The sequence below is a fragment of the Tachyglossus aculeatus genome, chromosome 4 (genome assembly GCF_015852505.1).
Source record: "Tachyglossus aculeatus isolate mTacAcu1 chromosome 4, mTacAcu1.pri, whole genome shotgun sequence".
NCBI classification, from domain to species: domain Eukaryota; kingdom Metazoa; phylum Chordata; class Mammalia; order Monotremata; family Tachyglossidae; genus Tachyglossus; species Tachyglossus aculeatus.
The window spans coordinates 128,057,120-128,073,617 of record NC_052069.1 but is presented as its reverse complement, the minus strand read 5'-3'; the positions used below and the strand labels follow the sequence as shown (position 1 = coordinate 128,073,617).

General features: G+C 50.0%; 1 non-coding gene across 1 annotated transcript; it reads left to right on the top strand.

Annotated features, from left to right (window-relative positions):
- The first annotated feature begins 16,119 nt into the window (after positions 1 to 16,119).
- TRNAM-CAU lies at positions 16,120 to 16,192 on the top strand. The gene has a single exon. It is a non-coding gene; the product is annotated as a tRNA-Met (tRNA).
- Positions 16,193 to 16,498: the final 306 nt, after the last annotated feature.

Genomic DNA, 16,498 nt, shown 5'->3' with positions numbered 1-16,498 from the left:
AACGCTCTGGGCATGTTACTCCCCTCCTCAAAAATCTCCAGTGCCTACCAATCATCAGGCAAAAACTCATCACTTTCGGCTTCAAGGCTCTCCATCACCTGGACCCCTCCTACTTCACCTCCCTTCTCTCCTTCTACAGCCCAGCCCGCACCCTCCTCTCCTCTGCCGCTAATCTCCTCACTGTGCCTCGTTCTCGCCTGTTCCGCCGTCAACCCCCGGCCCACGTCATCCCCCTGGCCTGGAATGCCCTCCCTCCGCACATCCACCAAGCTAACTCTCCTCCTCCCTTCAAAACCCTACTGAGAGCTCACCTCCTTCAGGAGGCCCTCCCAGACTGAGCCCCCTCCTTCCTCTCCCCCTCTTCCCCCTCTCCATCCCCCCCGCCTTGCCTCCTGCCCCTTCCCATAGCACCTATATATATGTTTGTATGTATTTATTACTCTATTTTATTTGTACATATTTATTCTATTTATTTTATTTTGTTAATATGTTTTGTTTTGTTCTCTGTCTCCCCCTTCTAGACTGTGAGCCCGCTGCTGGGTAGGGACCATCTCTGTATGTTGCCAACTTGTACTTCCCAAGCACTTAGTACAGTGCTCTGCACACAGTAAGTGCTCAATAAATAAGATTGAATGAATGAATGAATGAATTTTACAGATGAGGAAACTGAGGCACGGCAAAGTTAGATGACTTGCCCAGGATCACAGTGGAGGCAAATTGATACATTCATTCATTCAATCATATTAATTAAGAGCTTATTGTGTGCAGAGCACTGTACTAAGTGCTTGGAAAGTACAATTTGGCAACAGACAATCCCTACGCAACAACGGGCTCAGAGCTGGGATAAAAATAAGGTGACTCCCAAACCCATGCTCACTGTGAGTCGGGAATGTGTCTGTAGTATTGCTACATTGTACTCTCCCAAGTGCTTAGTGCAGTGCTCTGCACACAATAAGTGCTCAGGGACTACAGCTGACTGACTTTTCCACTAGGCCGCATTGCTTCCTAGGAGAAGGCTCAGCATTCATTCATTCATTCTTTCAATCGTATTCATTGAGCGCTTACTGTGTGCAAAGCACTGTACTAAGCACTTGGGAAGTACAAGTTGGCAACAGATAGAGACAGTCCTTACCCAACAGTGGGTTCACAGTCTAGATGGGGGAGACAGACAACAAAACAAAACATATTAACAAAATAAAATAAATAGAATAGTAAATAAGTACAAGTAAAATAAATACAGTAATAAATCTGTACAAACATATATACAGGTGCTGTGGGGAGGGGAAGGAGGTAAGGCGGGGGGGATGGGGAGGGGGAGAAGGGGGAGAGGAAGGAAGGGGCTCAGTCTGGGAGGGCCTCCTGGAGAAGGTGAGCTCTCAGTAGGGCTTTGAAGGGAGGAAGAGAGCTAGCTTGGCGGATGTGCAGAGCCAGGGGGAGGACGTGGGCCGGGGGTCGATGGCGGGACAGGCGAGAACAAGGCCCAGTGAGGAGGTTAGCGGCAGAGGAGCAGAGGGTGCGGGCTGGGCTGTAGAAGGAAAGAAGGGAGGTGAGGTAGGAGGGGGCGAGGTGATGGAGAGCCTTGAGGCCGAGAGTGAGGTGTTTTTGCCTGATGCATAGGTTGACTGGTAGCCACTGGAGATTTTTGAGGAGGGAAGAGATATGCCCAGAGCGTTTCTGCACAAAGACGATCCGGGCAGCAGCATGAAGTATAGACTGAAGTGGGGAGAGACAGGATCTTGATCTCCCTCCTACCAAAACTGTGGCATGTGTCCAACCAAATTAACCTGTAATCAGCACTTAGTATAGTGCTTGACATATAGTAGGTGCTTAACAAATACTACTGAAAAAGATAAAAAGATGAACACCCAGCCTTGTCCCAATCCAGGTGCTGGCCATCTCGTTGGATGAGTTCACAGACATGGAGATCTTCCATGATGTGCTGGAGGCTCCCCTCAGTCATCCCACCCCAGCCTGTGCACTGCCAGGCATTGAGACTGTGGGTTTTCCTTTCATTCATTCATTCATTCATTCAATCAATCGTATTCATTGAGCGCTTACTGTATGCAGAGCACTGTACTAAGCGCTTGGGAAGTACAAGTTGGCAACATATAGAGACGGTCCCTGACCAACAGTGGGCTCACAGTCTAGAAGGGGGAGACAGAGAACAAAACCAAACATATTAACAAAATAAAATAAGTAGAATAAATATGTACAAGTAAAATAAATAGAGTAATAAATACATACAAACATATATACATATATACAGGTGCTGCGGGGAAGGGAAGGAGTAAGGCAGGGGGGATGGAGAGGGGGAGGAGGGGGAGACGAAGGAGGGAGCTCAGTCTGGGAAGGCCTCCTGGAGGAGATGAGCTCTCAGTAGGGCCTTGAAGGGAGGAAGAGAGCTAGCTTGGCGGATGTTGGGAGGGAGGGCATTCCAGGCCGGGGGATGACGTGGGCCGGGGGTCGACGATGGGACAGGCGAGAACGAGGCACAGTCAGAAGGCTAGTGGCAGACGAGCGGAGGGTGCGGGCTGGGATGTAGAAGGAGAGAAGGGAGGTGAGGTAGGAGGGGGGCGAGGTGATGGAGAGCCTTGAAGCCGAAGGTGAGAAGTTTCTGCCTGATGCGTAGGTTGATTGGTAGCCACTGGAGATTTTTGAGGAGGGGAGTAACATGCCCAGAGCGTTTCTGCCCAAAGACGATCCAGGCAGCAGCGTGAAGTATAGACTATTCCCCCTTTTAGACTATTAGCCCACTGTTGGGCAGGGACTGTCTCTATATGTTGCCAACTTGGATTTCCCAAGTGCTTAGTACAGTGCTCTGCACACAGTAAGCACTCAATAACTACGATTGATTGATTGATTGATTGATTGACTGAAGTGGGGAGAGACACGAGGATGGAAGATTGGAGAGGAGGCTGGTACAGTAGTCCAGATGGGATAGGATGAGAGCTTGAACGAGCAGGGTTGTGGTTTGGATGGAGAGGAAAGGGCGGAACTTGGCAATGTTGCGGAGGTGCCGCCGGCAGGTTTTGGTGATGGCTTGGATGTGAGGGGTGAATGAGAGAGTGGAGTCGAGGATGACGCCAAGGTTGTGGGCTTGTGAGACAGGAAGGATGGTAGTGCTGTCAACAGTGATGGGAAAGTCAATCAATCAATCAATCAATCACATTTATTGAGCGCTTACTGTGTGCAGAGCACTGTACTAAGCGCTTGAGAAGTACAAGTTGGCAACATATAGAGACGGTCCCTACCCAACAGTGGGCTCACAGTCTAGAAGGGGGAGACGGAGAACAAAACAAAACATATTAACAAAATAAAATAAATAGAATAGATATGTACAAGTAAAATAAATAGAGAAATAAATATGTACAAACATATATACATATATACAGGTGCTGTGGGGAAGGGAAGGAGGTAAGGCAGAGGGGATGGAGAGGGGGAGGATGGGGAGAAGAAGGAGGGGGCTCAGTCTGGGAAGGCCTCCTGGAGGAGGTGAGGAGGGGATGACGTGGGCCGGGGGTCGATGGTGGGACAGGCAAGAACGAGGCACAATGAGGAGATTAGCGGCGGAGGAGCGGAAGATGCGGGCTGGGCTGTAGAAGGAGAGAAGGGAGGTGAGGTAGGAGGGGGCGAGGTGATGGAGAGCCTTGAAGCCCGGGGTGAGGAGTTTCTGCCTGATGCATAGGTTGATTGGTAGCCACTGGAGATTTTTGAGGAGGGGAATAACATGCCCAGGGCGTTTCTGGACAAAGACAATCCGGGCAGTGGCGTGAAGTATGGATTGAAGTAGGGAGAGACAAGAGGATGGGAGATCGGAGAGGAGGCTGATACAGTAGTCCAGACAGGATAGGATGAGAGCTTGAACGAGCAGGGTAGCCGTTTGGATGGAGAGGAAAGGGTGGATCTTGGCAATGTTGCGGAGCTGAGACTGGCAGGTTTTGGTGACTGCTTGGATGTGAAGGGTGAACGAGAGAGCGGAGTCGAGGATGACACCAAGATTGTGGGCTTGTGAGACGGGAAGGATGGTAGTGCCGTCACCAGTGATGGGAATGTCAGGGACAGGGCAGGGTTTGGGAGGGAAGACAAGGAGTTCAGTCTTGGACATGTTGAGTTTTAGGTGGCGGGCAGACATCCAGATGGAGATGTCCTGAAGCCTGGAGGAGATGCGAGCCTGGAGGGAAGGAGAGAGCAGGGGCAGAGATGTAGATTTGGGTGTCATTTAGGTGGGTTGCTGTGGTTGCCTTAGAGGCGGCTGCTGAGGAGGAGGAGGAGGAGGAGGCCATCATCGTCGTCCCTGAGCAGACGTTGACAGTTTGGTGTTGTTTCTCGTCCCGGTAATGGCGGCGTTGTCGTTGTCTCCCCTGTAGCCCGGGGAGGCGGAGGCGAGCGAGCACGGCGGAGGCGGCGGCCGCCTCAGGCCCGAGTCCCTCTGTGCCGGTCTCCCGCAGCGCTTTGGCCCCCGGCCCCCGCCTGGCATGGTGGATTTCGACGAGATCTACGAGGAGGAGGAGGGCGAGGAGCAGGCCCTGGAGGAGCAGCTGCTCAAGTACTCCCCAGACCCAGTGGTTGTCCGCGGCTCCGGGCACGTCACCGTGTTTGGACTGAGCAACAAATTTGAAGCTGAATTCCCTTCATCATTAACTGGAAAAGTGAGTGTCTGTGAGTGATTGACGTTGGGAGCACCCCATCAAGACAATGGGATGGGAACCTGGGTCGTGGAAGTGGATCCCCCAGGGAGCGGTGCCCATCCCGCCATCAACCCCCAGCCCACGCCCTCCCCCTGGCCTGGGATGCCCTCCCTCCCAACATCCGCCAAGCTAGCTCTCTTCCTCCCTTCAAGGCCCTACTGAGAGCTCACCTCCTCCAGGAGGCCTTCCCAGACTGAGCCCTCTCCTTCCTCTCCCCCTCCTCCCCCTCTCCATTCCCCCCACCTTACCTCCTTCCCTTCCCCATAGCACCTGTATATATGTATATATGTTTGTACGTATTTATTACTCTATTTATTTTACTTGTACATATCTATTCTATTTATTTTATTTTGTTAATATGTTTTGTTTTGTTCTCTGTCTCCCCCTTCTAGACTGTGAGCCCACTGTTGGGTAGGGATCGTCTCTATATGTTGCCAACTTGTACTTCCCAAGCGCTTAGTACAGTGCTCTGCATACAGTAAGCGCTCAATAAATATGATTGATTGATTGATTGATTGTCATCAGTGTAGAGATGATAGTTGAAGCCATGGGCTCTCCTTCTACAGCCCACCCCGCACCCTCCGCTCCTCCGCCACTAATCTCCTCACCGTACCTCGTTCTCACCTGTCCTGCCATCGACCCCCGGCCCACGTCATCCCCCTGGCCTGGAATACCCTCCCTCTGCCCATCCACCAAGCTAGCTCTCTTCCTCCCTTCAAGGCCCTACTGTGAGCTCACCAACTCCAGGAGGCCTTCCCAGACTGAGCCCCTTCCTTCCTCTCCCCCTCGTCCCCCTCTCCATCCCCTCCATCTTACCTCCTTCCCTTCCCCACAGCACCTGTATATATGTATATATATTTGTACATATTTATTACTCTATTTATTTATTTTACTTGTACCTATCTATTCTATTTATTTTATTTTGTTAGTATGTTTGGTTTTGTTCTCTGTCTCCCCCCTTTTAGACTGTGAGCCCACTGTTGGGTAGGGACTGTCTCTATATGTTGCCAATTTGTACTTCCCAAGCGCTTAGTACAGTGCTCTGTACATAGTAAGCACTCAATAAATATGATTGATGATGATGATGATGATGATGGTGGGAGCGAACGAGGTCACCAAGGGAGTGAGTGTAGATTGAGAACAGAAGGGGACCAAGAACTGAACCTTGAGGAACCCCCACAGTAAGGAGATGGGAGGGGGAGGAGGAGCCTGCAAAAGAGACTGAGAATGAATGACCGGAGAGATAAGAGGAGAACCAGGAGAGGACGGAGTCTGTGAAGCCAAGGTTGGATAGTGTGTTGAGGAGAAGGGGGTGGTCCACAGTGTTGAAGGCAGCTGAGAGGTCGAGGAGGATTAGGATAGAGTATGAGCTGTTGGATTTGGCAAGCAGGGGGTCATTGGTGACCTTTGAGAGGGCAGCTTCCGTGAAATGTAGGGGACGGAAGCCAGATTGGAGGGGGTTGAGGAGAGAGTTGGTGTTGAGGAATTTGAGGCAGCGCATGTAGACGAATCTTTCGAATCTCAGAGCCACCTGGACACCAAATTGGGGGAACTCACTGTCAAGGCCTCCTCTGGCAAAACTGTACAGAACATCGGATCATTGGTCCCATGGTGGTGGGGTATAATTGGAGCTCCTCCATGGGTCCTTGATGATGCACAGCTGAAGACTTGGCAGGGACATCTGGATCAATGATCCTGAAGGTTTGAGTTTCTCACCCTGCCCTCTGTCAGCAGCTGAGGACCACATCTAAGTCACCAGATATTGTCTCCAGAAAAATCAATGGCTTTGAAGCTGGAGAGAGAAGGGTAGAATTTTAAGGCAACCATTTTTTTGTCTTTGCAAGCACTCAATTCCCCCTCCTCCCAGTGACCCCAACACCAGGAGAGGTGAGGTCTACAGCCAATCAGTCACATTTAATGCAACTCTCAGCCCTACTAATACTTAGCCACCTCCTCCAAATCTGTTAGTCCAGGAAGGGCTTGTACTCCATTCATTCGTTCATTCATTCGATCATATTTATAGAATGCTTACTGTGTGCAGGGCACTGTATTAAGTGCTTGAGAAGTACAAGTCGGCAACATATAGAGACGAGCCCTACCCGACAACGGGCTCACAGTCTAGAAGGGGGAGACAGACAACAAAACAAAACATGTAGACAGGTGTCAAAACTGTCAGAATAAATAGAATTATAGCTATAATAGCTATAATTTTAATTGGACTGGAGGTCCAACCCAAACTGGACAAAATTCAGTTTTGAATACAATGCCTATCTTCCACCTATCTTGGCACCGGTGACAACTCAATCTCAGAACTCAGCTTTTTAGAGAGGAATAGAGTAGACACACTGGTAGTGTTCCTTCCTGGCTTCAGACCCTAGAGTCCCAGAAGCCACCACTGAAAGACCCAAACAGGTCCTTTCTCCAGGGCCTGAGGATGTGCAGGATTACTCTCCAGATAGGACTGTTGGTGCAGGGAGGTTTGACCCATTTATAGAATTAAGGGCCCAGGGTCGTCTCAGTCTCACAGTCCAGTCAGACAGAAACAGTTTCCTGCAAAGAGCCCCAGGTACAGTTTTCGAAACCAGACTCCATAACAAGAATGGCAGCCTCCTCCTATCTTTTCTCAAAAGCTAACCCATTATTCTTTTTCTCTTTTCCTTTCTTTCTCTCCCTCTCCCTCACACACACACACACACAGCACACCACACACACACACACACATGTACATATATAATCCTTCCCTTTGTGGTGGCAACTTGATCCATACAGTTCAATCTCTCACTGGTGAGGAAAGTCTGGGGATTTACTTGCCTCCTCTTTACTATTTTTTCCATAAGCTAACCCCATTTTATATTCCCCCCAGCCCCCCCACGCTCTCTCTCTCTCTCTCTCTCTCTCTCTCTCTCTCTCTCTCTCTCTCTCTCACACACACACACAAATGTGAGCCCGTTGTGGGCAGGGATTGTCTCTGATGCTGAAATGTACTTCCCAAGCACTTAGTACAGTGCTCTGTACACAGTAAGCGCTCAATAAACACGAATGAATGAATGAATAAATGGTGGGGCAAGTCTGGGGGTTGATTTGACTGTGCCCACACTGCAAGGGGATGGTGCCCAAGGCCAGAGCAATTCATGGAGCAGCATCTGTTTAGAGAGTAATATCTGGTCAGATTCTTCTCTTGATCATCCTACCCGAAGCTGTGCAATTCATTCATTCATTCAATCATATTTACTGAGCACTTACTGTGTGCAGATCACTGTACTAAGCACTTGGAAAGTACAAATTGGCAACATATAGAGACAATCCCTACCCAACAATGGGCTCACAGTCTAGAAGAGGGAGACAGACATCAAACCAAAACAAGTAGACAGGTGTCAATGCCGTCAAAATAGATAAATGGAATTATAGATCTATACACATCATTAATAAAATAGAGTAATAAATATGTACAAATGTACACAAATGCTGTGGGGAGGGGAAGGGGGTAGAGCAGAGGGAGGGAGTAGGGTGATGGGAAGTGGGGGGAGGAACAGAGGAAAAGGGGGAACTCAGTCTGGGAAGGCCTCCTGGAGGAGGTGAGCTCTCAGTAGGGCTTTGAAAAGGAGAAGAGAGCTAGTTTGGCGGATGTGAGGAGGGAGGGCATTCCAGGCCAGAGGTAGGATGTGGGCCAGGGGTCGATGGCGGGACAGGTGAGAACGAGGCACAGTGAGGAGGTTAGCAGCAGAGGAGTGGAGTGTGTAGGCTGGGATGTAGAAGGAGAGAAGGGAGGTGAGGTAGGAGGGGGCAAGGTGATGAAGAGCTTTGAGGCCAATAGTGAAGAGTTTTTTCTTCATGGGAAGGTTGATAGGCAACCACTGGAGATTTTTGAGGAGGGGAGAGATATGCCCAGAGCGCTTCTGTAGAAAAAAAATCCGGGTGGCAGAGTAAAGAATAGACTGAAGCAGGGAGAGACAGGAGGATGGGAGATCAGAAAGGAGGCTGATGCAGTAATCCAGATGGAATAGAATGAGAGAGTGTATCAACAAGGTAGCTGTTTGGATGAAGAGGAAAGGGCGGATCTTGGTGATTTTGTGAAGGTGAGACCAGCAGGCTTTGGTGATGGATTGGATGTGTGGGATGAATGACAGAGCACAGTCAAGGATGACACCAAGGTTGTGGGCCTGTGAGACAGGAAGGATGGTAGTGCCATCCACAGTGACAGGAAAATCAGGGAGAGGACAGGGTTTAGGAGGGAAGATGAGCTCAGTCTTGGACATGTTGAGTTTTAGGTGGCGGGCGGACATCCAGGTGGAGATGTCCTGAAGGCAGGAGGAGATATGACCCTGGAGGGAGGGAGAGAGAAGAATAGAGGAGATGTAGATTTGGGTGTCATCTGCGTAGAGTTGATAGTTGAAGCCGTGGGAGCGAATGAGTTCACCAAGGGAGTGAGTATAGATGGAGAACAGAAGGGGACCAAGAACTGACCCTTGAAGAACCCCTACAGTTAGGGGATGTGATGAGGAGGAGGAGCCCACAAAGGAGACTGAGAATGTATGGCCAGAGATATAAGACGAGAACCAGGAGAGGACGGAATCCATGAAGCCAAGGTTGGATAATGTATTGAGGAGAAGGGGATGGTCGATAGTTTCAAAGGCAGCTGAGAGGTCGCGGAGGATTAGGATAGAGTAGGAGCCATTGGATTTGGCAAGAAGGAGTCATTGGTGACGTTTGAGAGGGCAGTTTTGGTGGAGTGGATGGGGTGGAAGCCAGATAGGAGGGGGTCCAGGAGAGAGTTGGAGTTGAGGAATTTGAGGCAGCAAGTGAAGACGACTAGCTCTAGGAGTTTGGAAAGGAAGGGTAGGAGGGAGATAGGGTGCTAACTGGAAGGGGCAGTGGGGTCGAGAGGATTTTTTTAGGAAGTGGGAGACGTGGGCATGTTTGAAGGCAAAGGAGAAGCAGCCATTGGAGGCATTTTTCTGTATCTGAACCAGCAATATATGGAGCCATCAGGGATGTGGGCAAAAACTTGGGCTCACCACCAAGACCTCTTCTGGGTACATAGCAGAGGAGTTTGGAGCACTCCTGTGATAGAAGTGAATTGTTACTGGAGCTTCTCCACCAGTCCTCAACTTGGGGTTGAGGAGACTGGCCTTGGAAAACACACATGGATTAGTGAGTTTGAGGAGTCAGGTTCCCAGATCCTGTTTTCTGAGGTCCTCCTCCACTGCCAAACACTTTCAGTCTCCAGGAGAGTCAGTTCTCACACCTGGAATTGGAAGGGTTGGAGATTGCAGACAACCTAGTTTTTTTTTGCAGTGTTTTCCCCAGCCTCCACTCTTAAACACTGACCACCACATGTACCGTAGCCCCAGCCCAGCCTCCTCTCCTCCTCCTCCTTTTCCTCCTCCTCCCCTTGACTCACTAGAACCTTGGGTGAGGCGCGGGCAGCAATGGCCGCCCTATGAAGGCCCCATCCCTCCCCTTCAGGTCTTGGAGTGATTCCGGGACCTGATACACTGTCATAGCAAAGCTAAGCAGCGTGGCACAAGGCTGGGAGTCAGCAGGACTTAGGCAACTTGACCTTGAGCAAGTCAATTCACTTCCCCGTGCCTCAGTTCCCTCATCTGTCCCTCGCTGCTCTCCTACTCCAACCCAGCCCACACCCTTCAGTCCTCTAATGCCAACCTTCTCATGGTATCTCCATCTCGCCTATCTCACCACTGATCCCTCGCCCACATCCTCCTTCTGGCCTGAAACACCCTCCCTCCTCATAGCAGACAGATCAATCAATCAATCGTATTTATTGAGCACTTACTGTGTGCAGAGCACTGTACTAAGCGCTTGAGAAGTACAAGTTGACAGCAAGTTGGCATCCCTGAGACAAATAAGTGCCCTCCCCCACTTCAAGGCCTTATTGAAAGTACATCTCCTCCAAGAAATAAACCCTCCTCTCCTTACACTCCCTTCTGCTTTTCCCTGACTTGCTCCCTTCATTCATCCTTCCTCCCATCCCCACAGCACATATGTATTTATCTGTAATTTATTTATTTATAGTAATGTTTGTCTCTCCCTCTAGACTGTGAGCTTGTTGTGGGCAGAGAATGTGTCAGTTTGCTGTTATACTGTACTCTCCCAAGGGCTTAGTACAGTGCTCTGTACACAGTAAGCATTCAATAAATACAATTAAATGAATGAATGAACCAGAGAGGAGCTCGGTCCAGCTGCTCAGCAGGGGCTGAAGCCTCCGTTTAGGGTTGTTCGTAAATAGCTTCCTCGTACCTGACCCTTAGGGTGCAGGAGAAAGATAAGAGTGGGTGGGGAGTAGGAGATGAAGACATTTTGGGAAAGGTGTTCCTTTGGGTTTCAATTTTGCCACCAAGGTAGTTGGCAAGGTCACTGGGGGTTACAGAAGAAGTGGATTAGTGTTTTTATGGGTCACTTACCCTGAACTCCTTGGGGCCAGTCACACAACCGGAGTGTCACATGCAAGGTTTCTACTCTGCGGGGTGGGGGATGGAGAAAGAGTGAGAGAGTGAGGAAGGGGAACAAGGTAATAGTACCTTCAGAAAGCTAGTAGTTAGTAGGCTTTAACCTGCCCTCTGCTTGGAGCAGGAGAGCAGACCTCCCACCTACTTCTCTCATTCATAGAGTAGCAGCAAGGCCTAGTGGATAGACCATGGGCCTGGGAGTCATAACCCATTTTGCCCGCCCCTGCCCCCCACCAGGACCCAAATAATCCATTTCATTCATTCATTCAATCATATTTGTTGAACACTTACTGTGTGCAGAGCACTGTACTAAGAGCTTGGAAAGTAGAACTCAGCAACAGAGACAATCCCTACCCCAAAACAGGCTCACAGTCTAGAAGGGGGGAGACAGACTGTGAGCCCCAAGTGGGACAGGGACTGTGTCCAACCTGATTAACTTGTATCTCCCCACAGTGCTTAGAACAATGCTTGGTACAGAGTAAGCACTTCACAAATGCCATCGTTACCATCCTTATTAATGTGTGTGTCCTCTGGCAGACAGCAGCAGTTGGGCTCACAGTTTAAAAGTGGGGAGACAGACATAAAAATAAGTAAACAGGCATCAATAACATCAATATAAATAAAAAGAATTATAGAAATATATATACATTAATAAAAGAGAATAATAAATATGTACATATATACATTAGTGCTGTGGGGCAGAGAGGGGGGCTAGAGCAGAGGGAGGGAGTCGGGGCGATGGGGAAGCAAGGAGCAGAGGAAAAAGGAGGCTTAGTGGCTTCCTGGAGGAGGTGAGCTTTCAATAGGGCTTTGAAGGGGGGAAGTGTGCTAGTTTGGCGGATCTGAGGAGAGAGGGCATTCCAGGCCAGAGGAAGGACATGGGCAGGTGGGACCGGTGAGAAGGAGGAACAATGAGTAGGTTAGCAGCAGAGGAGCGGAGTGTGTGGGCTGGGATGGAGAAGGAGAGAAGGGAGGTGAGGTAGGATGCGGCAAGGTGATCGAGAGCTCTGAAGCCAACGGTGAGGAGTTTTTGCCACCTGGGGGGCAAAATAACACTGATGACGCTTCTGCTTCTTGATGACCCACCCCCTGCCTGCCTTCTATCAATCCTATCTATAACTTCTATCACTCCTCAACTCCACTGACCTCCTGCTCCACCTCACTTCACCCACTCACCAACCTTAAACATGTGCTCTATCTCACCATCTCTAGCCACTGCACAATCTGTGAGCCCCCTCATGGGACAACCCGATCACCTTGTAAACTCCCCAGCACTTAGAACAGTGCTTTGCACATAGTAAGCGCTTAATAAATGCCATTATTATTATTATTATGGTTTGACTGAGCCTGGGCCTGGGAGTAAGACAACCTGGGTTCTGACCCTGGCATGTCACTTATCTGCTCTGTGATCTTGAACAAGTCACTTCTCTGTGCCTCAGTTACCTCATCTGTGAAACGGGGATTAAGAATGTGAGCCTCATGTGGGACATGGAGTGTTTCCAAACTGATGAGCTGTTATCTGACCCAGCGCAGCATGGCTTAGTGGAAAAAACATGGGCTTGGGAGTCAGAGGTTGTGGGTTCTAATCCTGGCTCCTCCACTTGTCCCTTGTGCAACTTCGGGCAAGTCACTTAACTTCTTTATGCCTCAGGTACTTCATATGTAAAATGGGGATTAAGACTGTGAGCCCATTTGGGACACCCTGATTACCTTGTATCTATCCCAGGGTTTAGAACAGCATTTGGCACATAAGCACTTAACAAGTACCATTATTATTATTATTACAGGGCCTGGCACATATTAAGTGCTTAAATACTATTTTTAAAAAAGCGAGCCATACCCAGGGAACGTTTAAGGGATACTCTTGGGATCGCCTGCTCGGACCCGTGGATTGTCCAGGACTGACGGTGCCCCTGAGTCCGCTGATTCCAGCCACAGCAGCAGCAGTAGCAGATCAGCTAGAGAAACAGCATGGCCCAGTGGGAAGAGCCCTGGCTTGGGAGTCAGAGGTCATGGGTTCTAATCCCAGCTCCGCCACCTGTCAGCTGTGTGACTCTGGGCAAGTTACTTAACTTCTCTGAGCCTCAGTTCCCTCATCTGTGAAGTGGCGAGTGGGGATTAAGACTGTGAGCCCCACGTAGGACAACCTGATCACCTTGTTCCCCCCCCACAGCGCTTAGAACAGTGCTTTGCACATAGTAAGGGCTTAATAAATGCCATTACCAACTCTTAAATCCCTCTTTCTGACCACAACCTCCTCACCTGACTTCTTTCCAATACACCTTGACCTTGGCTGTCCTGGGGCGGGGGAGGAGGAGAAGGAAGAGGAGGACCAGGAGAGGGAGAAGGAGAGAGAAAGGAAGAGGAGGGGGAGGAGAGGGAGGAGAAGCCAAACTAGTTCTCTTTCTCTTTTCAAAGCCCTACTGAGAACTCACCTCCTCCAGGAGGCCTTCCCAAACTGAGCCCCCTTTTTCCTCTCCTCCTCCCCTTCCCATCAATCAATCAATCAATCAATCAATCGTATTTATTGAGTGCTTACTGTGTGCAGAGCACTGTACTAAGCGCTTGGGAAGTACAAGTTGGCAACATGTAGAGACAGTCCCTACCCAACAGTGGGCTCACAGTCTAGAAGGGGGAGACAGAGAACAAAACCAAACATATTAACAAAATAAAATAAATAGAATAGATATGTACAAGTAAAATAAATAGAGTAATAAATATGTACAAACATATACATATATACAGGTGCTGTGTGGAAGGGAAGGAGGTAAGATGGGGGGATGGAGAGGGGGATGAGGGGGAGAGGAAGGAGGGGGCTCAGTCTGGGAAGGCCTCCTGGAGGAGGTGAGCTCTCAGTAGGGCCTTGAAGGGAGGAAGAGAACTAGCTTAGCAGATGGGCAGAGGGAGGGCATTCCAGGCCCGGGGGATGACGTGGGCCGGGGGTCGACGGCGGGACAGGCGAGAATGAGGCACGGTGAGGAGATTAGCGGCAGAGGAGCGGAGGGTGCGGGCTGGGCTGTAGAATCAATCAATCAATCAATCAATCGTATTTATTGAGCGCTTACTGTGTGCAGAGCACTGTACTAAGCGCTTGGGAAGTACAAGTTGGCAACATATAGAGACGGTCCCTACCCAACAGTGGGCTCACAGTCTAAAAGGGGGAGACAGAGAACAAAACCAAACATACTAACAAAATAAAATAAATAGAATAGATAGGTACAAGTAAAATAAATAAATAAATAGAGTAATAAATATGTACAAACATATATACATATATACAGGTGCTGTGGGGAAGGGAAGGAGGTAAGATGGGGGGATGGAGAGGGGGACGAGGGGGAGAGGAAGGAAGGGGCTCAGTCTGGAAAGGCCTCCTGGAGGAGGTGAGCTCTCAGTAGGGCCTTGAAGGGAGGAAGAGAGCTAGCTTGGCGGATGGGCAGAGGGAGGGCATTCCAGGCCCGGGGGATGACGTGGGCCGGGGGTCGATGGCGGGACAGGCGAGAACGAGGTATGGTGAGGAGATTAGCGGCAGAGGAGCGGAGGGTGAGGGCTGGGCTGTAGAAGGAGAGAAGGGAGGTGAGGTAGGAGGGGGCGAGGTGATGGACAGCCTTGAAGCCCAGGGTGAGGAGTTTCTGCCTGATGCGCAGATTGATTGGTAGCCACTGGAGATTTTTGAGGAGGGGAGTAACATGCCCAAAGCGTTTCTGGACAAAGACAATCCGGGCAGCAGCATGAAGTATGGATTGAAGTAGGGAGAGACACGAGGATGGGAGATCAGAGAGAAGGCTGATGCAGTAGTCCAGACGGGATAGGATGAGAGCTTGAACCAGCAGGGTAGCGGTATGGATGGAGAGGAAAGGGCGGATCTTGGCAATGTTGCGGAGCTGAGACCGGCAGGTTTTGGTGACGGCTTGGATGTGAGCGGTGAATGAGAGAGCGGAGTCGGGGATGACACCAAGGTTGCGGGCTTGTGAGACGGGAAGGATGGTAGTGCCGTCAACAGTGATGGGAAAGTCAGGGAGAGGGCAGGATTTGGGAGGGAAAACAAGGAGTTCAGTCTGGACATGTTGAGTTTTAGGTGGCGGGCAGACAGCCAGATGGAGATGTCCTGAAAGCAGGAGGAGATTAGCGCCTGGAGGGAAGGGGAGAGAGCAGGGGCAGAGATGTAGATTTGAGTGTCATCAGCGTAGAGATGATAGTTGAAGCCGTGGGAGCGAATGAGGTCACCAAGGGAGTGAGTGTAGATCGAGAACAGAAGGGGACCATCGCCCGTCCCCCCCGCCCTACCCCCTTCGCCTCCCCACAGCACTTATATATATTTATTATTCTATTTACTATATTTGTACACATTTACTACTCTATTCTATTTATGATGTGCATATAACTATAATTCTATTTATTCTGACTGTTTTGACACCTGTCTACTTGTTTTGTTTTATTGTTTGTCCCCCCCCTTCTAGACTGTAAGCCCGTTGTTGGGTAGGGACCGTCTCTTTCTGTTGCCGACTTGTACTTTTCAAGCACTTAGTCCAGTGCTCTGCACACAGTAAGCGCTTAATACATACGACTGAATCAATGAAAGAAGGAAGAGGGGAAGGGAAGGGGGAGGAGGAGAGGGGAGAAGGAGAAGGAGGAGAGGGAGGAGGGGAAGGGGGGAACAGGAGAGGGAGGAGGAGGGGGAAGAAGGGGGAGGAGAGGGGAAGGGACAGAGGAATGGGAGAAGAAGGGGAGAAGGAGAAGAAGAGAGGGAAGGAGGAGAAGGAGGGAAAGAAGAGGGGAGGAGGGGAGGAAGAAGGGGGGAGGGAGGAAAGCGGCATCCAGTCAGCGACAAGCGCAAAGCAGCCGTGGGGAGCATGCGCATGCGCAGACTCTCCCATCTAACATGTCAATCAAACCAACAAATAAATGAGCATGCGCAAACTCTCCCAATCAACCTCGAATCGGCCCCGCGGCCGAATCCCGTAGGTGCCTCGTTAGCGCAGTAGGTAGCGCGTCAGTCTCATAATCTGAAGGTCGTGAGTTCGAGCCTCACACGGGGCACAATAATTTTGCTCCTCATTTTGTGCGCCTATTTCTCGAGAGTCCGTCCTGGGGTCACCTGGCGCTACGTTTCCTTCTTTTTAAGTGTTTTGGAAAGCCAGAGTGGCTGAGCTGGGACATCAAACGCAGGAGACCGGGGGCGAGGGTGGGGAGGGGGGAAAGGGCAGGGAAAATTATATTATTATTAATAATAACAATAATAATAATAATGGTTGTGTTTGTTAAGCGCTTACTATGTGCCAAACACTGTTCTAAAGCGCTGGGGTAGACACAAGGCGATCAGGTTGTCCCACGTTGGGCTCACAG